General features: G+C 36.7%; 1 protein-coding gene and 1 long non-coding RNA gene across 3 annotated transcripts in view; one reads left to right on the top strand and one right to left on the bottom strand.

The window, feature by feature from the left end:
- The window catches only part of HHIP (hedgehog interacting protein), a 71,920-nt gene that overhangs the window by 30,158 nt on the left and 23,314 nt on the right, over positions 1-18,448 (bottom strand). The window lies entirely within an intron of this gene.
- Positions 1-18,448, top strand: part of LOC306802714 — a 38,546-nt gene that overhangs the window by 14,212 nt on the left and 5,886 nt on the right. For both annotated transcript variants that reach the window (XR_013774437.1, XR_013774438.1), the window contains exon 2: positions 18,279-18,413. This is a non-coding gene — a long non-coding RNA (uncharacterized lncRNA). The remainder of the gene's footprint in view (positions 1-18,278; positions 18,414-18,448) is intronic.

Below are 18,448 nucleotides of genomic sequence, written 5' to 3'. Positions count from 1 at the left end.
TGCTTATGTAAAATGAATGAACCTACAACAAATTCTATACTCTGATAATCGAAAACAAATTCATGCTGTTTTACCGTGACCACTTTATATGGAAATTTAGGGATATAATTCAGAACAGAATAACAGTAATTATCATACTCTCTGCATTAAATTAAAACCAGAAATGTTGATCTGTCTAATTGTAGGCATTAAAAATAACTTGTTTCAAAAATGAGGGGTGCAAATGGGAATATGCCATGATGACATTATTCTTACAAACAATTCTGCCTTTCTTCTTTGGCTCTCAGTGCTGAACTGTCACCTATTAGAACAGGTATTTGCTTTCCCTGGTGGCAAAAGGAATAGCACATTCACATGAGCTATGTACTTAAATATTGTGGGGCTGGGGGAGAACACAGAAAACCACAGCCACCTTGAAGGTAAAAAAGCTTCAGATCTCCACTTAGATTGGTCTCCATGTCCTTACTGTTGTCTGCATGCTAATGGATATTAAAACTTGCTCAGCAAGTGCCAAAAGTTGCTAGCAGTCTGCATCTTGCAAAAGAAATGGTTAACAGAATTTTAAAAGAGCACCCCTTCAACAGGATACCTTTTGCCAGAGATTAATAAAGGGCTAGAGGCACTTCATTCAGTCCACACCGTTTGTATTTCTTTGCCAAGTATTACCATGATAATCATTCATGTTTGCAACACAACCTGGATTAAACTGTGGCCTTTATGAGCTCTGTCACTGTTTTAAGAGAAGAGTGAGTTCCATGGCTTATCAAATGAAGCTCATCTTTGCTGTAGATGTAAAAGTAATCTTCTTCATTGAAGGTTATTTCTTAAGCAAATTTCTTGCTTTAGTCACTAGGGTTCTAAAGATACTTAGGAAAGGCTTTATAGTGATTTCTGCCTTCTTACTGTAAGAAACTGGAAAATTGCATTATCTGAATGGTTTTTAGTAGGGGAATGGGAGACAATTTGAATGATAGAAGTTCAAGTAGCATAAAAACACAGGAGAGAAACAGAAAAGATAAAAAAAGGTTTACTGCAATTGATTCTTATATTCCATATGATCTTGTCTGAGGTTCTCTCCTGAGGGCAGAGACCCCATGTAGAACATGAGGCTTTGCCTACAGGCCCTGAAAGATGGGAAAATGTCACTATTTTTCAACTGCCCAAAAATGTTTGTGCAAATCCTAGTGATAAAGCAAATGCTATTCCGCTCTCTAATATCCAAAGAACTTTTGGACTCTGAAATCTGGATGCATGGGAGAGGCATATTTCAGCCTATATTTATCATCAGCATTCAGCATAGTTTTGATAATAATGTGTCATATCTTCAAAGCAAATGCTGGTTGCATGTGTTGCTGGTTTTCTCATTAATTATTAAGCTGAACATAATAGGCAAAGTCAGGCTTTGTATTTAGAAGTTCTGTAAGAGTTTTCAAGATTTTACCAGTAGACATACAACAGCACTACTGTATGAAGGTTAGGCCACTCTGCTATGTCTTCTTACTCCAGTATTGAAATTGTTTATACCTATGTTCTTTGCCCATTCAGCTGTTCCAAAAAGTAAACAGCCTTGTCTTACTGGCACAAATGCAAACAGAAAACCCATTTAGATGTCCAGCATCTGCTACTGAGTTTTAAGCTTCCACATGTGAGTGTGAGCATTGGAACTGCATTTTTTATCTAAAATCAAGCTCCTTAAAATATAAAGACTGCACTTTTTGGAGTCCTGGTACAAATGCAGCCAGAAATAATCCAAAAAAAGCTGTGATCGCATTTTTTCAACAAAAATCCCACATGTGCATTGTGTTTGTACCTGGGTCAGAAATATATTTAAGCATTGAACCCTACATTTCTGAAAAGGTACTAGATAGGAGCTGGGAATAAAAATGCGTTTGAATTCTCTGATACTGCCCAAGGATTTTTCTCCCTGGTTCTTTACCAATCCCATCAATTTCCCAGTGCCCCAGGAACTGAGCAGCCAAGGGCAGAAAGGCCAGTGAACAACTTACCTACACTGCTGCAGTTAAGCTTGGCTTTAAATACTGCCTTAAGCAATCCAATTATTTTAGTTCTTTCAGTAAGTCTTAAAAAATACATGTATTTTTCAGCTACCTGAAAACGAGGAGTAAATAAATCCAGAGATATCCAGATTTTTTTCCACAGACATTCTACAAACACCAGAGGAAGCTAAAATAATGAAGCATTTTTTGTGGATCCCTCATATAGGTCGTCTTTACCTCTCAACTAAAACAGTGAGAAAAATATTAATATTTTGAAGAGAGACGTGAATATTTTTATGAAATGTGCCAAGTGGAAAAACCAGGGTGGTGGAGGATATACGGTTTGCTCTCCATGACTAGAATCTGTATATAAGAGGAGAATGATGGCAATCCACAGCCGTGTTGACAATTCAGACATACAGGAAATACCCTTGTAGGAAACTAATACCATCTGGGTTTGGCCCAAGATGTGTGAATGAGAAATATGTTTCTTGTTGAGAATGCAAAGATAGTTTTGGACATTGCAAGGAAGGAATGTGTTAAGCATGCACAGTTATAAAAATGAAATAGGGCGAGGCACTGCATGCATATGGAATAATTGGAGGAATATGTTTGTGTGTGTCAATAGCTGATGCAGACATAGAACTTCAGAACTCATTTGTCCTAAGACAACCAGTAAATTACTATGAAAAATGTCTTCAGTACAAATGGCTGGAAACTCTCAGAATTAAGACAGCGCTGGAAAATGCTCATTTGTCCAAGCGCCCACTTTCCCTGATGGAAAGGGAGGTTTCCTTGTCACACATGTTGTATTTGGGGGGTAAAAAGTAAAATATTTCTGAAATTCTTGAAACATCCAGTTCTAATACGTGTAAAAGTCGGAATTTTGATTATTTCAATGAGTTGTTTTCAGTTTAGAAATTAGTTTTAGTTAAAAGAATGTCAACACTGAAATGAAATATTTCATTTGGCCCTTTCTGAGAACCTTTCAGTCCACACTTGGTGAGAGCATGTTTTCAAAATCTCAGAATATTCTCACTCCTCTCTATCCTGTTCTTGCATTAACTGTCTGAGATTTTAGTGTCTGTTCTTGGCATAGGAAGGCTCTCTGGTTTCTAACGAAGCCATTGCCAGCATTCTGAGGTTCCTATGACTCGCTGCCTGCGGGATGGATTTTTGCCTCTCCCTTGACACCCTCATCTACTTGTGAAAGCCCCAGCAGTGCTGATTTTTCTGTTATTTGTGGGGATAATGAATGCCTTGCATGGATAGAAAAAAGTTCCAGACTCTCTTTTTGGTGCACATTTGCCTTCTGCTCCAGACTAGCCTTGAGTACTATCATCCTTCCTCTAAGTTCAGGCTCTAAATGCTCTTTTTGAAGAAAATTTTGGAGAAAATAAAATGTTTGCTAGTCTTTCAAGTGTGTCAAGATTCTGGATTAACCCTGTTCCAGGCTCAAAGACACTCATTTTACAAATTACCTGTTCCTTAACTGAGCAATGATGACAGTAAATATGATGACAGTAAAATGGCTGTTACTGTATCTTGGTCTTAATTTGGTTTTCAGCAGATTTTTGACATATCTGATTTCTCATTGTTAAACACTCCTGAAGGTTCTTATTTAACATGTATTAATTATTTTAGTGCTTATCCAGAAGTCTGAATGCTAAAAATAGAAAAAATAATTTTAATTATTTTATTTTCCATTCTTTTTTAGTGAGCATTTAACTTGCATAGCACCTGAGACCTTTAGACAGGATGACCAAAATCTATTGAACCAAATGGTTCTAAGACACTGAAAGCACAACACTGGGTATCTTTGATTGATGGGCAACCTGTGCCAGTGTGTCTTCACCCTCACAGTCAAGAATTTCTTCCTCATATCCAATCTAAACCTGCCCTCATCCTCTGCCAGGCTGGACACACAAAGCACTGCTTTCACTTGCATCTCCTGTGGAACATGCACATCTGCCTTGCACATCTGCCTCTCAGAAGAGGATTTATGACTGTGCAGGGCTTGGATTTTCCAAGCTGTTTATGCTTATGTGTTATGCACGTATTCACTACATACACTTGCATCCAGCATTTAGGTGAACACAGTTTTCCTTGGCCTTGTAGGTTAAATTCCCATCAAATGTAATTGTTTTTGTAGCCCCAAAAGTGGAATATGAGTGGGCATAAACAGTGCACACGTGCTTGATTTACATATCCTAAGGCTTAAATAAATGGTCTTTGAACTATCTAGAAGGATTTATTTTATAGTAAAGAATAAACTAATGTTCTTATGCCTGCAACATTCAATTCCACTGTTGGGGAAAAAGGGATTTGAAAACTGTGCACTTCATGTATGTGCCCTGTGTATTTTTAAAGAACTCATTAAATTATGGTTGTACTACATATTTTAAATATTGACATTTCTGAGTGGGGTTTAATTTTTATTCTGCCAAATGTTGTAAATTCCTGTTTTGGATTCTGAGGATTTCAGTGGAGGTGGAAAACCACTAATCATTTCTTCTTGTTCACGCAACTTATGTTCACCTGCATGTTTTAACTTGAGGCAGACTTTTCTATTGATGCTGATAACACTGCTCTGAGTGTAAACCAAACTCTTTGGAGTTGGAAAGAGGAGAATTTCCTCTAAGTAATGGCAATGATCATTACCTTAATATAAAATTTTGTTTCATAAGGCCCTAATTCAGCAAATATTTAGGAACATACCCAAACTCCACTGATTTTTTTTTTTTTTTCTAGTGCAAAACAGGATAACATGAGGCAGCCAATTCTCTCCAGGTTTTTGGTATCAGTAAATGAGATATGATACAATGTTGATGAGGGCATTTATCAATCAAAAATGCTTCTGATTGAGGAGGAAAAAAATTACTGGAAAAAATTGAAAATTTTCTCTTAATTAATCTTACCCTGATATTTCATAAAGATTATTTTATGGTCTGTTGCTAACGTGGTGGTTATGCAGTTAAAGGCATTATCTTCACATCATTATAATGAAACATAACACTGGTATCCTTGACTTTATTAGCCAGGCTTCATTGGTATCTGACATTATATATTTCCTATTATAAATCTAAATAAGAACTTACACTGACCTGCATTAGACCAAACATTAAACAATTTACTAAGATTACAACTTTAGGAAAAAAAAAGAAAGAAGTCTTTTAGACCACCAAGAAACAACCATAAATTTAAGGAAATATGAGGTTTCCACCATGTGACTTCCCCTGCAGAGTTATGCAACAGACTGCTGTTACTTAAAGGTCATACATAAAAAATTTATGGTACATTTTTTAAGAGATTTATGGTATTTCTATTTATACAACTTATATGTCAACAATTTAAAGGTATAGTATACTAAAATAACAAATTAAATTCTAATCCCTTTGAATCGTTGGTAAAATAGAATGCTTTAACATAAGTCATATATAAAAGAGGTTTAATAAATATATCTATATTAACTGATGTGGTATATGTGATGTAATGATTAGCTGTTTATTATCTATTACAGATCATTTGCTCATTTTTATCCTGCAAATCATTTGTAAATGGGGCTGGTTAGGGGAGCATTCCTTGGAGCATAGGCCCATTACATGGTGGTGTAGCTCTCCTAAGAATTGCTCTGAAAGTCAGTCTCAGAACTAACTTTCCTTTTGTGCTGAGCTGAATAATGCCATTGATACGACCTAGACCTCTTGTTTTGGGGTATCTATGAACTCACATACATGGCATTTATGGAAGATGTTGCTGGATTTTCTGGAAGTAAAAATTTGTAATGCTGTATGATGGTACCAAGCCTTAGTTATTTGCTGAACTTTCTTTGCTTTGCACTGAAGTGAAATAAGAGCAGTTAGACACTCAGTCAGCATTGTTAAGGCAAGAGGGTGACAAAGACTGAGAGGGGGCATTTTCTCAAAAGCTTGACCAGTGGGACTTTAACTCAGCCATGGGAGTGTCATTGTGAACCTTGCCTTTGCACACCTAATGTATCACACCTAAATATATCTACGTGGGAGTTGAGACTGACAATGCATCACTTTATGCCAGAAGTCAGAGCCAAATATGCAGATCTGGCAGGGATTATAGATGCTAAATTAATCCTTGAATTTTGCATATTAAATTAATTCATGAATATGATGGCTCCACTGGGGCACAGCATTTAAAGTACCCTAATGTGTGTAAGCACTGTGACACCATAAATATTAATTTTTCATGAAAACAAGTCTTCACAGATAAACAAAGGTCCTAATATGCGTGACATCTATGAGCATGCTCAACCATAAACACATTGACAACACCATTGCCTTTGAGGTCAACCATAACCATGGTGCTGAATGGGGCAAGAGCATTTGGAGAAAGATACTAATATGGTCATGGAGATTTGTGGTGTTGTGGCCTAACCTTGTCCTCAGTAAAGAGCCCAGGAATGCAGTCTGGTGGCACTAAGTTCCTAAAAATAGGGAGGGGAATTCTCCACAATTCTCTGGCTTGCTGTGCCACCCACCAGGTTTTAATTGTGGAGTCCCTGCTGACTTGCATCATGGTGTCTCATCCCTTGGTGACTCCCACAGTATTCCTGTAGGGATGCCCTTTGCCTGGGCTTGAAGAAGTTCTTGCCTTGCCCTGGGAGACACTGTTTTATTGTTGTCCTTGGCTGCTGCTGTGTCTGGCTCTGAAGGTAACACAGAGCACCTGAGCAGCCCTGCAGACCTGGAGCTGATCCTGTAAGCAAAATCACCCAACAGACCTTTGCAAAAAGTACTTATGCAACCCTGCACTACTGGGTTTCTTGCTGTAAAATAGAGCTCTGCAGGTCCTGTGGATTTTGGATGTTTCCAAAGCTGTGGCACCCTGTGATTTGTCTTTGCTGACTGCAGGAACATATCGCTATTGCTAAACTGGTCATCACCCCTTCATCAGCATAATTCATTCCCAGAGTAAGAAACTGTTGTAAAGAAATTAGCAACAACTCTTTCAGCAGAGTTTATAGGTTCGTAGGCCAACCCAAGCAGCAATTAATTTAAAAGAAGATGTGATCATTTCCTATCTTTTATGAGCATTAAAGAATATTTTTTTTTCTTTTTGACATAAAATATTTGATGTGTCAGAGTAGAATAAGAGCTGATAGTATCTATGGTATTTTAAAATATGAATATCTTTTATAAATAAGAAAATCACAAAGTGTTAGAAAAGAATAACAGATACGGCATTTTAAAAGCTGTTTTTCTTTATAACTCTAAGTCTAGAGTTTCAGAGAGAAAACACTAATAAAAATTAGTCAGTCATCATTATGATGTCATTCTCATAATTTCCCTTGAAGTAAACTAGCAAGTACAAATAATATTTGTAATGTCTGACATCATCTATGTAGCTTTCCATATGCTCAGACTTTGGGTTAAATTTAGTGATGTTTCCCATTTGTTAGAGAGAACACCTTCTGGGTGGAATGGATTTCATTAAGAAAATCTCTCTGAAGTTAAGCCATCTTTGTAACTTGTTTGAAACAAAACAAAACCAAACCCCAAACAGTCCAGGAATGATAGGAGTACAGCAGTAGCAATTTGTCAAAAATGTGATTGTCTATAAGAGCCAAAGTTTCAGTCCTGGGTTCTTAGGTCTCACATGAAGAAAGGAACCATGCTCTTTGGTGTTGCTCTCTTCTAAATGAAATAAGCATCATCATAATTGTTTTATGTAGGAAACAATTTTCCCTTCCATGTGACAAATGCACATTTAGCACAATTGGTCTGCAAAGGCTTCTTGGAATGACACTTAAAAAATGTTTTTGAGGAGTCATGGGATCATTTTCTGTGGTCCAGAATGACTGGGTCATCAGCATCCTTGTCCTTAGACAAATATCTACCAGTTGGATTAATTTGTAATGGAATTATTGACTGGGATGTTATCTTTCAAGTCATCTTTCAAAGATACGCAGTACACATATGATGTGGGCCAATTTAATCCAAAGACCCCTGTCAACTTTTACAAATAGTCCATTGCATTACTTAATATAAACTTGAAATTTAAGTAAATATTATTCGTTATTCCTGATTTTGTTGTTGTTGTTGGAAGATTTGGGCATCTGTTTTAAATGATGTCATTATTTATACTTTTGCATTTGAGTGGACATTAGCTAAATGTGACAGTTATTCAAATTCAAAGTAGAAAAAATTACTAGAGCTATCAGAATATTGTAATACACTGATATATTATTCCTTGATAAATGCCAACATTTTTTATTATACTTCTTCCCCCAGAAAAGGAATAAGAAATTCACACATTTGCAATCTATACTTAATACTGAATGGAACAATTCCTGAAAGAAAAATAGCTAACATAAACATAATTTCTTCTTCAGCAATATGAGGTATATAATAATTAGTAGAGCCTCCTTAAAGCTATAGAAACCATATTCCCTTAGGAGAGAAAGAACAGTAACTTCTGAAAAAATGACAGGCTATATACAGTTTGCTGTATCTGAGGAATAAAAATGTAACTGCTTAAACATATTTAAAAGTGGTAAATTCACTTCCTCTACAAATTCATAAACTCAAAAATATTTCCTTGCAATTGTTCTTGGAACTGATAGAGGAAAAATCTCCCAGGGACACACGAAATGTAATAAGTGTAATATGAAAATTGCCCTTTCTGCTCAGAAGATTGAAACAAAGCAGATATTCTCCAGAACACCAGCAGGTTCCCCTGCTCTCTGCCCATATGGGCTCTTCCCACAGTCTCACTGCATGAGGGACTTATGAGCCTTGTCAGAGCTGACTGTATGGAAGGAATGTGGGCTCAAACATTTGCAGGCATGCCACAGAACCTCAGCAATCCAGTCTCTTGTTAATTACAACTAATATTTCATTATGTTGTGGAATTTTCAGTGACATAGCTGTGTGCACACATCTTAGTCTGTTGTGTAGCCAGTGCTTGCAATTAAATTACAAGCCTTGCAAAGTATAAGAGGTGTATTTAAAGCTGAAATTAGTAGAATAAAGCACTGCAAGTAGGTTTTCAGCTTTTTAATTTGAAACCTTCAGACTTCTTGATTGCAGGAAGAAGTCTGAGAACACAAATCAAACTAAAAAGTAAGGAGGCAGTGAATTTCCACTCTCCCTGTTTTCAAATGGACTTTTTAAGCACGTGGCTTTTTAAGCCAATTTCATGATTTTGGAGTCTGCCTCATGCATGTGTGAATGGACAGGATTGAAGGTACTTTACATGGCTTATTTAAAAATAACATCCTAACCCAAGCTATAAATCACAATAAGTATTTAATGCCTTACGTATATAATAAATATTCAAGTCTAAGTATCTGGTTACAGCAGTGATTAAGAGTTCTGAAAATCAACCCCTTAAAGGACAGTCTTCAGTGGAAATAGTGTGAGTAGTGAGGCTTCTTTCACACCCTTCTATGCACATCTGCAGTTCACAGCCATTTAGCCAACAGCATCACAGCATCTATTATTTCTGAACTCTGATGCACATCCATGCACTTAGCAAATTTCATTTGAATTCTGGTGTTTGAGGAATTAAAGTAATTCTTAAGACAGAGAGGAGCCAGCCTGATAAGAAGTTCTAAACCTTACAGTGTTTAAAGTAGCTTGATGGGTTTTATGGTGGGAAGAGGGACTGAAGGATAAGAAAGATATTTTGGAGGGGGGGGGGGAGCTATCTCTAGATTCTAGGTTTTAAACAGAAACTTTGATCTTCTTTGTGTTGGGTAAGAACTACCTCTGACTGGATAGCCTAGCCAGAAGGAATGAATCAGAACTACAGATAGAGATTCCTGCAGACTTTTTCTTTTCCAAATCCCATTACATCTGCAACAATGCAGGCAGGGAGCTGGCTGGCTGGGGAGATTCAGCTGAAAGAGAGTGTGGGGTCTCAGCAGACAGCAAATTGAACGTGAGCCAGCAGAGTGCCCTGGCAGCAGAGAAAACCAGCTGCAGACTGGGCTGCTTCACAAGAGCACAGGCAGCAGAGAAACACATCATCCTCCCTTCTCTCTGCACTCAGGAGGCTGCAGGAGAACACTGCACCTGCAGTTCTGAGTTTTTCAGCCCCTCGGCACCAGAGTGGTGTCACTACACCACAGTGAGCACAGTGAAGGGGGCTGGGGATTGGAGCATTTGCCTTCTGCAGAGAGGCTGCTGGAGAGGGGCTTGTTCAGCCCAGGGAATAGAAGGCTTCATTCAGGACCTTGCTCTGCAAGTGGGGTAGTTCAGTGTGGCAATGAAATTAGACAATGACATCCCCAATGTAATCATCCTCTGTGACAGTCTGTGATTCCTGTGCTAATCTAGGGTTTTTGGCAAAACATTTCTGCAGCAGGTATTGTTGGAAAACCCTAATCAGTGAAAATACCCCCCAGTTTAGGCATCTAATCTAAACATTTAACCCATCAAGCTACTTGTTATGTTGTTATGGACTTTTTCTCCTTTTTCTGTTTTTTACTAGAATTTCTAGTCTTGACCTGAGAAGGTTTCCAAACAACCTTCCTAAGGATCAGGAGAGGAATTCTGCACTTGATTCATGACAGGGACTACAATCTTTAATTTGCATATCCTGGAAAATGTGCTTGATTTCTACAGAGCAATGAGTCCCTTTTACCAAACAGTATTTAATTTCATGCAGTAGCACAGCAGGTCTCTGTGAGCAAGGACCATTGACTTTTTATTTGCCTTTGAAGCTGCCTCTCTGAATTTAATTGTGTTATTGTATATTGTGTCCAATATTTTGTAATTTTATAAGCTTCCCCAGAAGCATATCTTGACAATTCCTAGTTACTGGTGGAAATGCTTTCTATTGCATCCAGCTCTAATACAAACCAGCCTGTACATATGAGTGTGGTAGCCTAAATGAGTTATCAAGTCACCAATCTTGGCAGCATACCTCAAGTTTCACATAAAAGCTAATTTTGAGATGCTTGGTTCTGTCCCACACAGAAAACAAACACTAGCACTATGTTATTTCTGCACAAGGGATCTGAGCAAAGATTAAAAGTGATTGTTCTATAGGCTACCACACCAGCAGACACAGGACCTACCTGCACCCAGTTTTATGGACAGATGGCCCAATTCTCTATCAGGAAAGCTACATGGCTGCTGTATTTTTTTTGTAAACAATTGGATAATAAATTATAGTAGCAGAAAAGCTACAGGCAAATACTTCATTAATTGGTGCTGAATCAAAACCATCAAAGCAGCAGCATGTAACAGACAAGTGATTATGTTGCTTAAATGTCATTCCTTTCAAGTGTGACAATTCAATTTGTTAAACTTTTTCATCAAAGAAAAAATAGAATGAAAAGGCAGTATTGCCTTCTCTGAAATGTATTACTTCACCTATTTCTGCTAGATCTTGTTTTTTTCCAAAATAAATATATTATAAACCCTTTTTAATACTATTTTAGTCAACCGTATCTTGCTGTCCTGCTGAGGATGCTGCTGAGTTAAATAGTGACAGTGTTCATTACCCAAATATCTCTTTTAGATACTGCTCAATACCTGCTTTTTATAGTTGGTTAGATTTTTGGAGTTGTCACTGACACTCTTTATATTTTTTCCAGGATGGAACAGAATAAGATGAGAGAGCTCCTTGTGTATTGAAAGATTCTTTATGTTATATTAAATTACTGTGCATTTCATTACTTATATTTAAAAAAATATCTCTGGACTTCCTTCCAACACACTCAATCTTGTATCACCAGCAAATTCTGACACTTAGTTATGAATTTTTCAAAATAACAGCTGATTTTCTGGAAGTAATATAATATCATACATTTTAAAATTATTTTCTAGATATGGATTATTTATTCTTTTATTTGTTTTTCACTCCTAATTTAGAAGTGTACTGGAGATATGTCCAGAGGCGCTGATAGAGTGCAGTTCTTGCCTGAGTGCAGTCAGAACCTCAACAGGGTGTTTCTATTGCATGAGCAGAAATCCCTCATATCACTTTCTTCAGAAACACAAAATAGAACTTCTAGAAATATAAAGTAATCTTTCTTAATTATCTTACAGATTCTTCGACAGTATTCTGTTTGTGGCAAGAAATTAATACATAAACAAGATGCTTTTTTGGTCCTAATTTCACAATTCTCCTAATTTTTAATCCAGGATTTTTTGTCCTCCCTTCTCTATTATTTGCAGGATGACTTTCAGAGAGAGCTCATTTAAAGCCAGACTCAAAGATGAGATATTGTAAAAACAAATAGCACAGCTTCATTACCTTAACTACTCAAATTTTCAGTTCTTTAGAGCACTTATTTTCAGGGTAATTTATACTGGTGCTTCGCTCGATTTCTCTTCTCCCTCTTTTTTTTTCACCCTTCTCATCCTACAGGTGGAAAAGCATCAGATGTTAAACACCAACTATAGGATGTGCTTTTCTCAGTTTCTCTTATGGAAAGAAATCAAGTTGTATCTTTTATTTTTATACTCCATTGGCCCACCTAACCAGCCCTTGCCAGAGATCATCACCTAGCTTGATGAAGTTCTTCTATCACAATGTCCTTAAAAATTCTCTGTATTTTCCCCTATTTGTCCTTCAAATTTCCTCTCAAACCTCAGAATGTTGTTCTACCATGAATATTTATGGGAAACTCCTACTTACTCTGTCACTGAAACAATGGCAGGATATAACCCTTACTCTGGTGTTCTGAATTTATATTCTGCTCTCTTAGTGTCACTTGAGTTGGATTTCCATTTTATTATAGGATTATTATTTTTTGGGGGCCTGAACATTCCCTTGTACCTTGTAATATTTCTCACCTTCTTGATTCCTGATTGTTCCAGTATATACGTATTTTCCCCAAGCCTAATAAGGTACTTTTAAAGAACCTCCATGTTGCTTCTATGGATTTTAATTTCCTAACTTTCCCCTTCAGGCTATTTCTAACTTCCTCAATATAAAAATCTTCCTTTTTTGAAAAGTACTGTAATATTATTACCTTATGGTAGGTTCCCACGGGAGGATGTTGAGCTTAATTATATTATGGTCACTTTTATTTAGTGGCTCAACCATGTTAACTTCCTGAATCAACTCATATATTTCGCTCAAGATCTGCATCAAGACTAGATTTGCCTTTTCAGTATTCCATAGGGATTGTGATACCTTGCAACTGAAAGCCCATGATGATGCCCAGTAATGCATCTCAAGTAATCAGTTGTTGTTGGGCTACCATTTATATGAAAACAAACATTAGTAGTGAACTATAGGGTAGTTCTGAAAAGCAGATTGAAATATGGTTTGTCTTTGAACTAGATCCACTGCTTCTCTGAACTTATAAACATGACTTTGAAAGAATGTACACTGTTTTCCTGATTAGAAGTCCCTTCTCTTTCTTTTTTTTCCATTACTCATTTATTTCAACCCCAGTTTTAAAATCTATCTCATTAGAAAAGCATTCTCAATAACAGAAGTTGAAACAAATATAGACATGTGTATCCTCGTTCAACACAGAGTTATTACTATTACATGTTACAAGAACACAATATTTGGTCTGTACTAAACTCAATTTCTTTATTATTTTAAATCCCAAACGGATTATCTTAAATCGAACTTTTCTTAAACTTTCCAAGAAAGAAATGTTTACTTCATTAATGTTATAATTTGTAGTTCACATTTCAAAAGAAAGCTAAAAATAATTTCTACAATAGTGTGTCTTTCTGACATAAACACAGCTAACTTAAATTTTTGCAGTTTCCAGGATTGTTTCACTTGTACAAAGCAGTAAAAGTATCCTGCTCTTTCCATTTTTCTCGTACTATAAGAACCAAGAAAGCAGGAATTTGTTTAGCTCATTGGCTCCATTTATCCTGAGCCAAGACCATGATCTTGGAAACCCTGTAACTTGGCTGAATACAGTACAAAGTTCTTTGCAAAAAGCCAGTGCAATTAGAACAACACAGTGTATGTTCAGTCTCAAAATTAAGACGATAAAGTTTCAAACAGCTAGAACTGAAACAAAGTATCATGGACCCAGACCTTTAATCAGCTGAACACAAATCCTAATTCCACTAGTTTTTGATCAAATGAAGAATTGTGTGCTTGAGGACAGCATTAAGAAAACACTATTCTACCTTTTTGTAAATGGGCAGAATTCAGACAGAAAACAAGGAAACATAATGGAAGAAGTGCAAGTTTTGTGCAGCCCAGCCTTGGGAGCTTCTCTGAATACTCCAGACAGAGCGATACTGTAACACAGCAACACCCTTTGCACTTTCTGCTTTATCACTGAGAGCTGCTGAGCACCCAGACACATTTGCTAACCAAATCAGCACATGGCAGATTCTGCTTAAAAATCCAGTGCTTCAGTTTTGGAACTGTTTTGGGGTTTTTTGGTTTCTTTTCTTTTTCCAAAAACCTCCCCTTCACTGCATATTTAGAACTTCTAACACATGCATGAGACATTCTCTTCACTTTCATGATATCGTCTGTAATTTCTACATTGATTGTAGTTTCTACTTTCATGAACTGCAACACTTAAGGAAATCAAATAAATAAAATTCAGTACCGAGGATTCTAGTTTATTATGCTTCAATTCACCTAAATTATTCATGGGTTGTCAAAGGTACATTTTTGTTTTGTTGAGTAAAGGAATTCTCAAGGCCTATTAAAAGTAACTTTAGTTCTGCTCAGATTGAGAGTAATTTTCTTTCATGCATTTTGTTTGTTTTTTTGTTTTTGTTTTTGACCATTCATATAAAATGATTTCAGAAGTTACTAGGCTAGTAAGGAGCAAATTAAGTTCACTTCACTTAGTTATTTGCTACCTTTTTTTCCTTAGAATACTTAGTCCTGGAAGTTGAACTATTTATGTAGATAGTAAAATAAAACAAAATTTGTGTACATTGATGAAATGTATATGCATTTTATACAAAGTAGGGGATTGTGTGGGTTGTTTAGAACTATGTTCCTTTTGTTTTTTATTTGTACTATGTAAGTCTAATATACCATTTTAAAAGAAAAAAAAAATGTAATGGCCCATACAATTTGTAAGGAGAATGTATCTCTCCAAGAAGTGTAAAATGTTGCAAGTTACAAAACTCTGTTTCATTAACTACAGAAAAACCACAGTTTTCAAACCTTCTGCTTCAGGGATGACATTACTTTTAAATTTAGTAATCCACTACACATTTCTTTACCAAAAATTTCTAAATAAAGGGTTTGATCCAATTTTACCTGCAGCCTACCTAGCTCCACAGGCCATTGGAGAAACATGGATCCTGTCTGTGAAAGAGTTTTAATTTTCCCCAGTGACAGAGAACTAGCAGAGGGATAAAATGGTTTCTGTGGGGTAGTTCCCTGATATTCCCTACTTTTGGATTTGCCTGCTGCTGCAGACTTTGGACATATGTTTGGACCTACCCTGAGTTTGGCAGGGCCATGATCTGTAATCTTGTAGGTGGCTTGTTAAGGTTTATTTGATCTTCTGGCTCATTTACACAGGCACACACCTGCTTGTTACATGACAGCACTGAGACTTCTGTTCTTTCCCTCCAAAACTCACTGGAGCGATCCTGTCCTGATAAGATTGTCCTGTCATATCTTGGAAGCTGCCACAGTTTCACATCACCTCTCTTCTGATTTGAAATTCTACTGATTTGATGAGATCTTTAAGGTTTTAGCAGCCCTAAACATGGCTTGTTACTTGATAAAGAGAGTCAATAGCACTTGGTCACGTCTTCAACTTGACCTCTGTAGGTGTGCAACATCATTGCACATTCATTACTAACAATTAAGCATCCACTTTGTTATGGAGAGGCAAGTATTTTCTTTAAGGAAGAGCTCAGTAAGAACTTTTCTTATGTGGTTTGATGCTAAAAAAACCTCTTCTCATTTATACTACAGCATCACTTAGATCCAGACACCTACTACCACTTGTGTGCTGTCTCTGGGCTGTTACAGTGATTGAGAATCCAGATGATGGAGATACACCAAATTTTTAAGAATGCCAAAAATATAAAAGTTTTTGGGTGATTTACTCACTCTTCTGTTTCAAGGCATTCAGCTAGCATAAAAATAATGATTATTACATAAATTAAAGTTGTTGCAATTCAGCTGTAGGGATTGCAATCCAAAGCCAGTGAAGATAGATCAAGGTTTTAAAAAGTATCTGCTGTAAATTAAAAACAAATGGTTGAAAGTATTTTGCAGAAGTCTCTCCCACAGATTGTATATTCCATTTTCCAAATTAAATCTAAGAGAGAATATTACTTTATTGAGATTTATGGAATAATTTCTTTTAAAATTCCAGCAATATGAGAATGTAGGCAGACACTGACAATGAAGAAAAATAAGTGTCAGCTACTAAGTGGTTTCATCTTTTGGAGCTTTTTATGTTTTTGGTAATGGGAAAAATTAGTTCTGACTGTTTTTAAAGCTAGAATTATATATAAACCATTAATTAGGGGCAGATCATTTGTCCAACTTTTATTGCAGAGGGGATAAAATGGGTGGAAAACATGATAATATACCAGTGCTCCTTGGAGGAAGTGTTCCTCCCTCAACCCAACTTGCTGATCCTGTCTAAGGAATAAGACTTAAGAGCTTGTGAGAAAATGTGTAAGGGGATATAAAGGAAAATTGTTCTGTGGCATCTGGGGGAAATATATATATAGGAATAGCAGTTGGGCTGTATTAACTATGAGAGTAAATGTATTACTCAATTTTTCACCTCTTTCAAGACAAACACAGGACCCTTTTTCCATGTGGCACAATACAAGGGATGTAACAAAAGGAAATCATAGCTCTGATGGACAGGAAAGCACAGAGAAATCCCAAGGACACAGGACTGGTTTTGAGCACTCCAGTATGTCATGGATTCCCTGAAGGATTCTTGGGACCTCATTACAGTTTTTGGGGTGTCCAAGAACTTAAAGGGATGATGAATCCTGGAGCCTTAGTGGACTGTTAAACCTCCTCCCATTAAAGAAAAACATGTGGTTGAAACTGTGTTGGCTAAAAACCATGGAATTTTCTGCGTAACTTTATTCCTTCTTTGCCATTTTGTGTTGGCTATCATGATCTCCCTGTTATATTTCAGCAAACGCAATAATTTCCTTTTAATTAGATAATTGCCATGTTATTCATTGGTTTTGATCACTTCTAAATTCAGCTTTTGGTTTTAACAAATGTAGTTTCAGAAGATGATGGATTTTTACATTTTTTAAACCGCTAAATGTTCAAAAAGGATTTGTACACATAACAAAATTAAAGTAGGGATTATCTAGCACTGTGTGTGGGATACAGCTATAATCTATACAGAGCATGGAAAAGAAACTGGCATTCTCAATTGCACTGCACACATCTCAGTAATAACAGGGTATGAGGCATACAATTTCATGGAACACCCACAATGAAAATTATTCTTTCCAAACAGAGAATTGTTTTGGAATAAGTTAGGTTAATTGGCACCATGGGATTCCTCTCAAGGAAACACAGAACATTAAAATCTACACATGTGCATGTAAAATGATAAAGTATTATCTTCTTTCCCCTCTCAGCTCCTCAAATCTGAGACACGCTACCCAAAATCAACAGAAACGATTATGTTTTGTTGATTCAAACTTCCTCAGAATAAACTGGCAATTCTTCATCTGGTCAGCTTACAACCTGAGAGCCACTGCACTGCTCCACAATTGCTAGCTTGAGTATGGTTATCTAGTGCAGTCTCTCACACAAAAATAAATGTCTCTAGAGCTTTTGGCACATGCTTTCTACATGGTAAGAAACTTGATTTTCAACAAATCTAAGATACAACCTCTTTCAAAGGCTTGTTGAGCCCCTATTAGCATTAGAACAAAAATCTGCAAATAATTAATGAGAAATCCAGGCCCATTGCACTGTCATTATACAATCTTTGGTTAAAATGCAGAATTTTACATTTTCTGAACAGTTAAAGTATATTAAGTCCTCACAATGGTAATATCACCCTCTCAAAAATCACTAAGAACTTATCACTGATTAAGAAAAAAAAAAATTCTTCCTTTGCAGGAAGAAGGCTGAGTTCTCATGCAGACTGTTGTGCTGTGTGCATTTTGCCTGTTTTGTTACTGTTTAATGTTGCATGATATTCTATGTGGTTTTATCTTTAAAATGTCCTGATTTTTTTCACATTTGGCCATTTGCACACCTTAACCATTATTTCTTTCTGAGTTTTCTGCTCCAATTATGTCAAGACATGTAAAAGCAATTAATTGTGGTGCCTAGTGGGCAGGTCACAGGTGAGCTGTGGCTTCAAAAATGATGTCTGTTCTGCCCCAGGTCTGACTGCTGCTCTGACCTCTGGGATGAGTGGGAAACCCCTGTGTCCTGTGAGCTGACATCACTTCACCTGCAGGTTCTGTGCTGAAAAACAGACTTCACACTTCCCTCTGCAGTCACCAGGAGAAATCTGAGGTCTGTCATTTTTGCAACAACACAGGCAATGTAGT

This window comes from Erithacus rubecula (assembly GCF_903797595.1).
Source record: "Erithacus rubecula genome assembly, chromosome: 5".
Classification (NCBI taxonomy): Eukaryota; Metazoa; Chordata; class Aves; order Passeriformes; family Muscicapidae; genus Erithacus; species Erithacus rubecula.
Note: the sequence above shows the minus strand (reverse complement) of the source record. Positions and strands in the feature narration are given on the sequence as shown.